The sequence below is a fragment of the Poecilia reticulata genome, chromosome 3, assembly GCF_904066995.2.
Source record: "Poecilia reticulata chromosome 3, P_reticulata-male-v2, whole genome shotgun sequence".
Classification (NCBI taxonomy): Eukaryota; Metazoa; Chordata; class Actinopteri; order Cyprinodontiformes; family Poeciliidae; genus Poecilia; species Poecilia reticulata.
Genome location: NC_088832.1, coordinates 28,483,267 through 28,493,039, shown reverse-complemented (window position 1 = coordinate 28,493,039; position 9,773 = coordinate 28,483,267).

Sequence of the window (9,773 nt, the reverse complement as noted above, 5' to 3'; positions counted from 1 at the left end):
ATGTTAAATTAAGACTAAGCTCCCTTCTTTCTTTCTTTATTATTTATTTTTTACTTTGCTTATAGAGATCAGTTGGCCTTTCCCCCGCAGGAGGCTGATGTGTGTTTTGAAACAGTAGCTATAAGCTCATTCACTTCAAGAGGGGATGGAAAGTCTTGTACGTATGCAAGATCAGAGTGTGAACTTTGTGTAACTATGATCTCTATTTTTGTAGGCTGAGAACGAACATCCAGTAAAACCCATCGCGGCTTGATGGCAGCCAGGCTTTATTTAGGGATGTTCCCTTGGAGAAGGAATTGAGCGAGCCGCGTTCATGAGGGAGTTTGTTTAAGGACTCATTTGATGGAGAGTTGGCGAAACAGATGGGGGGGGAGTAAATGTGTGTGTATGTGTGTGTGTGTGAGCGTAGGGGGTTTAGAAATAGCACTTCAAGCTTGGTCCTTACGTCCCATCTAGCCACCCAGCGCCACCCACTCTCCCACCAGCCAATGAGGCAGTGAAAGAGGCCTTCCTCCAACCCACATTCCAGCTCAGATCTGATTGCAAGGCAAACATGGCATCTCTCCCTAAATCCCTTGATAAACATTTTCTAAAGCAGGGAAAAATAGAGAGGCAGCGAAAGTCTAATGAGTTAATTATGGCAACATACTCGGCTAATTAGAGCTCAGTCAAATTACACAGGTTTTACATTACCGAGAGGTGACCAAATTTTCCTCTTAAGTTACAATCTTTAATTCTTTAAAGGCTTTCTCTGTGCCGTGTGAAGGAGCTAGTAAACAGTCCCTTCTGGTAACTTCATTGCTGTCACCTGACGCTATCACTCAGAGACCCTATCTTTAAAGTGTCCATGTTGGCTTGATGGATTGATGTTTTTATTGTATTTGGAACATCCAAGTCAACAGTTATGAGGTGAAAAGAGGATGTTGCTGCTTTAGGTCAGAAACTAAAAATAGGTCAGTCCTCAGAAGCTGTGCCACAGGCAGTCAGGAAATGCTTTGATTTCTTTTTCATCTTTTTTTTATTTATTTTTTATTAGAATATTCAAAAGAGCCTCTGGATCTGGTGAACAGGTGGCAGAACTTAGTTTCCCTACACACTGCTAAAGCAAACTTCCTTAACATACTTTCAGGACCACAGCCAAAACATTAAGAGTTTGCTACGTGCAGTTTCTTACAAAAATGAACAAAAAATAAATTTTTTACCCCATGAGTGAAGCTAAAGATGTAAATGCAAACCTTTGTTTGTAACAGTTGTCAAAAACATGCTTATTTAAAAGTATACTCAGGATTAAAATAGCCCTTATAAGTGATTCAGGGAATCTCCAAGCGATTGCGTGCTTAAACATGTTTCTGAGTTTGTGACGCACATTATGGTCTCATCCCAGAAACCTGAAGCCAGGCTTGAGGGCCCACCTGTCTGTGGTTGTAGACAGATGAGGCTTGGCTGCCAGGCCCTTCATTCATCTCTGCTAATGCTAATAGTAATGCTAACATTAGTGCTAACATTAGCTACTGTTCTTGTTTCACTCTGTCAGCCTCTGGCCAGGGCCAAAAGGAAGATGGATAGCCTACTTATGCAGATGTCCTTGCATGTACATTCATTAGGGATTGTCTCTGAAATAAATGAAGCAAAAGCTATATATGTATACTAAGTGATGAATTTTTAATTGCTGTTAAGCCTGTTAAGTTATATTCCAGCCAGTCCCACGGGGGAATTAATCTCTGCTTTTTAGCCATTGAGGAGGCAGAAGATATCTGAAGCTCACAGTTCCAGACTTGTCTTTAGATAGTTGTTTACTTTTCACTCAAAAGGCCAAGTTTCTCTGGTGGATTAGATCCCAGAGCCTTTTGTTCCTGTAGGGAATGATAGTTGTAATTAATCCCTTGCTGAGAGTATATTTACAAAAGTTGATTGCAGGACACTAGCTTTAAGGGATCCATTGTGATCAGCATAGTCATTAACTCCATATTTCATGCTGGAATTGATCATCTGCGCCGTGCAACAGTTTTAGAAGAATGTTGTTTGAGTTCCTTAAGGAAAAGCAACAACAAAGATGAAACAGAAGAAGTAGTGGGTTCTGATTAGAAACAGCAATTGCTTTTAAAAACCAGAAAAACAGAATATTTTCTTAAAAATAATATTGTGGAACATTGAATTTAGTTGTTTTTCTCGGTGAGTATCAGCAAATATTTGATACTTTTAGTACTCTTTTATTAATCACTTATTTACCCGCAGAGAACCTTTTCCAGCTTCCTTTGGGCATGTCAGTTGTTCTCAGGTATTTTGTTGGGTTTTTTTTATTACTAAATCGATAAAATTGTTTCAGTGTTTCTTTAACATCTTTTATTTTAAAATATTTTGTGGCTCGGTTACTAGACAGGTTGTATTTCACAGCGGGAACTGCAGTTCTATTCAGCTGAAACCTTTTAGCAGCAATTCACAACAAATGTTATCGAAAGGCACTTTAAAAATACTCTCTGTAACATTAACTTAACAATTAATACATATGTTAACTTATTTAGACAGTTTCCCAGTCAAACAAATACATTACAATTTTATCCAAGTTATAAAACAATGCAGTCAAATTTATTACAATTGTTTTTTTGTTTTTTTTAAAAAAGGTTTTCCATCTAAGGAAACACTGCAGGATGTATCAAGTCATCAACTTTTTGCAGCACTCACTAGGGCCATGGGACTTGGCAATGTAATCCCCTAGCCAATCTTTTTAATGACAAATTGTAAAATGTGTTTTAAAAAACAAAGAAAAAGATATTGGTATGCAAATGATTCACAGCCAGGTGCTGGTCATGTTGGCCCTGCACAATTTAGAAGTTTTACAACGTTGGTCTTTTACAACTCAAAAACTTTAAGTTGAAACCGAGCCATCTGCCACAGAACATTTTGTACTGATCATGCCACTTTTAAACCCACCTTGAGGGCATTTTGTACAGACTATGCATCAGTCTGTACTCATTTTATGCGGAGGTGGTAAAAATTTGGTTCATTTTATGGACCTAAATTGATCTGTTGGTGTCCCTCCAACCCCACAAAAAAGTAGCAAGTTTAGAGGATGTTGCTGTGCTGTATTGCAAAAAGTCTAAATAAAGCAAGAAAAAAGAATTAGAAAGAGACAATTAATTTCATGCCGGTAAGTGAATGCATGGGCACCAGCCCCCTGTGACCAAGTAGATCAATCCACAGACAGTGGATGGATAGATGGATTCAATGCATTTTTTTAAATTGTGGTCCTTGACAGAAAAAAATATCCAGATTGAAAATAGCATAAAAATTATAGTATGGAAATATTTTTAGTCGTTTAACAATATTCCTAGTGAAATCTGAACTTGAGTAAGTAACAAAATCAAGCAAATTTGCTCTGCTGTCTTTGTTTCCAGTAGCTCTTGTGGCTTTATTTTCATTAGTACCATCATTTTCATTAGCAATCATGGGATCCATCTTAATGCAGAATTCAAACTCATGATTTCAAATTCAGAAAGAGGATTGAAATCATGAACAAACCAACTCCAATTTGTATGATGATGTATCACCTGGTCTGGTGACTATTGTTTGCCAGCAAGCTTACACAAATAAAAAATTATAAGATACTATGAAATAGATGAATACGTGTGCAAGAAATTGTTAGCTTGTGTGAACCCAGGTGGATTTGGAATAGCATAAAATGCCAATGAATGGGGTACAACATGTTAATTTATGTCAGACAGACCTGAAACAAATTATGGTTTTATTGAAATGTAATTCACATATTACTGCAAAAGGACCTATTTTATATAGATTAGTAAATGTAAAAATAAGTTTAAATTTGTTCCTTGTTTGTAATTACCAGTGTGCACCATTGTGTATTTCTTAGGCGTTTGTTGAGTGGTAATTAAAGTGCAGGCTTATTTGGTTTTGAAGTACTTTAAAAAAAGAAACCTGTGTTTATGAACTAAGCTTGGGTTAAAACCTCTAGTCTTAGCAGCATGAGGAAATTTGACAAATTAAGTGTTCGGTGCAGTAACATATACTTTAATTTGCCCCTAAAATGGTCTGGATCTTAAGATCCATGGTTATGTCTGGGAGTGTTTCTTTAGCTTGTTCTGTTTTTTTCCCCTTGTAATTACAACATGTTTTCTTTGGCAACATGCATCTTTGAATTAGCAAATGAATGTTTTAACCCTGGTGAACTTCCACAGTGTTTATGCCCTCCCCACCCCATTGCATACTTTGGGACTGAACACAACCGCTAATGATCTTTAGCATCACTGGCAAGTTTTATGTGTGATCAGACTGCATATACTTAAACGTGTTGTCCTGTACCTCAGAATATTACAGCAACGATTCCAATTAGCCCGATCTCATTAGGCAGCAAAACTCCACTGAGTCCCGCAAATTAGAGAGCTTCTGAAGTCTGACAGTCCAAAATGTGGGCCTTTGCTTTCTGTGTTTGTATGTGTTAGAGTGTAAAAGCCAAAAAGATTGTGGTCTTTTATTTATTTTTAACAGAGAACTTATGGCTTTGACTCTGTGTGTGTGGGTGTGCATGCAACTGTGCAAAACTATATGCCTAATTACAAGTCAAGGATCAGAAACAGCTCCTGTATGTACACCCTCCCTGCACACACACACACACACACACGCGCACACATGCGCGCATCCCCCCACACACGCACACACACACACGAACTCCAGAGCAGCATTGAACTTTCATCTGTTTGTTTGGACATATTCCCTACCTCTTGATTAATTTATGAGTTCTTGAAAGATGGAGGCTGTGCTCAATCTCAGGTTTAAAAGCTTCATGTTTTTCTTGCTGTCTCAGAAATACATAAACACAGAGACCCTCCCTCTCTTGATATAAATGTCTCGTTTTTTCTCAATTTAAAACATGTCAAGGTTTTGAAGTGACTTGGTTGATTTATTTATTTTTTTTAAATGACATGTTTTATGATGTTTAAAAAATCTTAATAATCGTTCTTTTAAAAATTATAGGTCAAGGTTCTGCAGAACACTTAGATATACATTTTTGAATAATTTATTGTTGTTTGTGAGAGCAAAGGTGACATCTTTGTTTTTTTCATTTTGAATTTGATGCATTAATCATTCTTTTTAATCATGAAGACTTGGCTTTCCAGAGATATGTCAAACATTAAAAGTTAAATAAATTATTCCTAAATAAATACAGGGCTAAGATGTCATCTGTCTTTAGATCTAGAAACACATAGGAGGACAAAAGGGTTCATAGTAGATATTTCTTGAAACTTGTCCTTCTGGCCCTGTGACTAAGCCTCTTCAAACTAAAATATTCAGCCTTTTTAATGTAGCTGAAGATTCAGTTTAAGTCTCAGTCTGTAGCAGTGACAGCTAGCGCATTCAAGTTAAGTGATTTTCAGAGATTGTCAATGTTTTCTTTTGTTAAAAAGGTCTGACCTCAATCTGAGTCCACAAAAAAGCTAATAATTCTTAAAATGTTAAATTCTCTTCCTGTCTCTCCAGGCCCACATCTGATTAGTCTCTATTAGAGATCAGAACGGTAAGAAGGAAGTATCCTGCTGATTCATGAGCCGAGTGCTGTGTTACCTTTGGATAAGCCTGGCCACCCTGCTGCCTCACCACTGTATTTTATTACAGTTTTACAGAGTTTATTAGAGCCCATGTTGCTTTTTAATTCCAACAACTAAAGTCTATTGTAAAACATGGAGTACAATTACTTTGTATTGGTGGTTACTTTTGTAAAGAATGACTGTCTGGAATAATAAATAAATGAATGCCTGGTGCTATTTATATTTGGAATAAATCTAAATTCATGAACCTAAAAAACTGCAATACTATCAATTGGAAAATTGAGTAGAAGGAAAAAGGTTTAGGCAAAAGGTACAAATTCAACACAGATAAAATCAGTTTTAAAAGTATTTGACACCAAAACCTGCAAGAGTTGCCTCATACAAACGTAGTTTAGTAAATGTACTACTACTGTGGTGTTTTTAAGTACCACCAGCAACAACATTGAAGCGTATTGTTAGGGCTATGGAGTAATTTAGGTTAGCAACAATCATCTGCAGTAATGGTTCAGGTGTTTATCATCCTTTCCACAGTGCTATTAATGGTTCTGTTAATCAAACTCAGATAATCCAGAAACAACAATCAGCAAATTGCTTATGCTTAAGCAATAAAAGTTATATTAGTTATATGTTTTTTGTGTAAGTATTTTGTCAAAGCATTGCAACTTAGTAAACCTAGAAACATCGTGTTAAGAAAAACATTTTCTAAAACTTCCATTAATGCCATTTTTCAAGGTCTTCTGTGTATTACTATGGCATGGGCTCTTTAAAACTTACATCAAAAAGATGCTTGATAAATTCTTTACTCAGTATCTTGAATATCTTGAATGAGGGTATTTGGGCCTTGGCAACTACTCAAAGAGAGTAACTACAGGATGGCTTTGATAGCAGAGGACTTTTCCATTTGCATTTTAATAGATGCCATGTTTATTCAACATTCTCAGAGGCAGGAAATTAAAACTGGCATAATTTGTGTGATTGGACATTTTCAGTTTGCAGCATTTTTAAACTACCTTGGGTTTGCAAAACAAACAGTTTCACAGATGAAGGGTGCTATTAGTCTCTTTTCAGTCGCATGGTTTTCTTTTAGGTGCTGCTTTACTTTGGACGATGTAGAAGATGAGCAAACTTTGGCTTTCTATATACCCATGTGCCCTCTGTGTATAAAAAAGACATCAAACTGAATTCCATGTGCCTGAAGAACACAGAGGACACTCGCTTTAAGGGTCTGTGCCGAACAAGACATCAAATCTGAAAAGCCGCTCCCTCTCACAGAGTCTGTCACACAAGCTCGTCAACTTGTTCTCAGGCATCATTTGTTGTTAAAGTTGTTGGTGTAGCAGTTGTTGTTTTCTCGGGTTGATCTGTGTCTGAAAACAACTGAGCAACTTCCACAAAATGTCTAAGACTGATCACTGCATTCTGCCATCCTATCCTGTCACCTTGTGTGCTTGGTGGAATTCAAAACACTTTGCTTTCAAAATTCTCCAATATGGAGAAGGTGAGGAAGCAAATTGGCATCTTTCTGGTTTGTTTGTGCGCCTTGTGAGTCTACCTAACAGCCAGCAGGCCAGAAGACAACAGACGAGTGATTTCGGTTACATATCTGAAGTCAAGCAGCGATATAACACTGCCTGCCAAAATGACGCTCAAGTGTTCTGTAATGACTACATTGTTTTTCCTCCTTCTTTCTCGCCAGCCTGATTCTGAGCGGCAGGCAGGAGCACTGTCGTAAGCTAGCGGCACACCGAGGTCTGTATGCTCTGAGAACTTAAGGAGTTTTGAAAGTTAAAAGAGGGCTTTTCTTCTCCCTGATACTGTTGTGATGTTTCCCTGGCTGTCTTTTGTGCTGCAAGTTCACCAGACGATGCTATTATGTTAGAGGTAAAGTAATATGGCTGTGACAGGCTTCAGTATCCATTTGAAAAGCACGTTTGGAAGACAGCCTCGTGTAGTGCAACTACCTCCTTTAAAAACTGCACTTTTCCCTCATGCACACTTTCAAGAATCTTGTTAAACACAAAAGGAGCAGCACCCGCTTCTGTGGGACGAAGTGGAGGGTGATGGGGGAGAAAGGGAGCGGGAAAGGGGGGAAAAATAACTTTCAAAAAAATATATTATGAATGTGCTTGCCAGGTATATGAATGTCGACTTGAATTTTGTGCAAAAGCATGAAAAGGTGCAGTTAAAGAGCTTAAAGGCTGACCTTGAAAAGTCTGCCGTCAGAATCGTGTTAGTAGACCTGCTCCTCGCCTGTCAAGGTACGGCAGAATCACGACATTGTTTATTCACTTTGATTTGTCAAGGATGCATGCGAGAGTATTGACAAAAGATCTTTCCTCACCGCTTCCCCTGCCTGCATATCCCTTCTGTGTTTGGATCTTGCCGTCCCTGTGCCATGTGCACCTGAGTCGAGCCTAGGCAGGGGCCTTTTTTTTTTTTTTCTTTTCAATGCCCCACCCTAATTATATACTTCTTCAATTGGCCCTTAGAGGAACATTGATGGTTTTCCTTTTTTTTTTTTAAAGGGTCAGCGGCGCCAATTAGAATTAGCACCGGCAAAGGCTGAAGTGTTTGTCATGCGTGTCACACGCTGCTCTCTTTTTCCAGCCTTGCCTTCCCCCATGTGCTCTCCATATGGGGGGTGGTGAAGGGCTTGATGGGGGGTGCCGTCCGTACGGGGGGCTGTGGTCCTCTCAGTGTGGCACATCAAACTCTATAAAGGGAATCATTTATGTGCCACTCCCTATTACTGAACAGCATGGAGACAGCTAATGAGAGCCAAGGCAAAAGGAATATATCCACCACTTTGCTGGTAGACAGACACTGGCAGGGAAAGAAAACCAAGAGTCTTCAGGGAATCATTGTTTTCAGGGGAGAGAAAAAAAAAGAAAGAACAAAAGGAATATGTGTGTGTGTGCACGTGCGTGTGTGTGTGTGTTATTCTCCGACCTGCTTCATCTATCAGTTTATTTATTTTTTTATCCACCCGCTAGCGGTGTACTTGAGCTACAGTAACAGCTTGAGGTGAAGAGTCTGTAAAACACACACCGTTTTGCGAGCGCTGTGTGCATTTCTTTTTTTTTTTTAGCCCCCCTCCCCTTTCTGCTGCTGAATTCATGATTAGCAATGATGAGGATAAATATGAGTGTGTTAATGTGTAAATAAATGTATGCCCTGGATGTGTTTTGTGCTAACGGACAGTTAGGTATAATCATGTAGCTTTGCGGTGCGAGTGCAGATGTGCGCATGTACGTCTACGTGAATTCACACGTGCACATAGGGGTCTAGTGGTGCTGATAAAAAGGTAGCTGTGACATTTCCAATTTGCCATGCACCAGCCCACTCCATTTTCTTCCCTGCTGCCTCTTACATGGTAGAGTAAGCCTCTAGGATTGACAATAATTACAGCCTGCATAAAATGAAGAGGGTAATATGAACACAGCTTTGCCATAATTGCCTTTTCATTATTTGCTAACAGTGAGCTATTCAGTCATAAGAAAGAGATTGCATAGTAATTGGCTGACAATGGGAGGCTGAGGCTCTGTTCAGAGGCTGTGGTAATTTTTGTGTTGCTGTGAAGGTTTTTTGAGGGGCTTTTTTTTATTAAAAATCTGAAGCATTAAACTGTAATTTAAAACTACAATTTCCAGCATGAATGAAAATCTGGGTATTAACATGAGCTCCTATTTAGAGTGGAACATCCTATTAGCAGTATTAGCACTATTTGGTAACTTTCCATATGGGCCGCCTCTCAGCCCAAATGGGATTTAAGACAGCTTTGTTTCTCTTCTCAGTCAGTCTGACACATCAACAACACAAGGTTGTTTACACCGGTGGGAAAAGACACCGTGCAAGATGGATGCAGGGATTTCGTTTGTGGCAACAGAGGGTCAGGAGTGGAACAAGTTTCCAAAATGCACATTATTAGAAGTGCATATAATCAGACTCGTTTTGCATTCTGACATACGGTTAATGTCCATTTAATGGTGTGGAACAACTGGACTGCAAGATTTCTAATTTAAGGCATCAGAAAACAACTTGAAAATGTTGTGATTTGCAAAGATATTTCTATAATTATTATTACTCTTAATAGTGACTTTAAAGGGACTCATGAGATGCTGTTACAATAAAACAAATATATAAATTGAAATAAATTGTACTGTAAGAGCTGCAATGCTAACAAAAGTTATTAAAATGTGTAAAAAATATTAT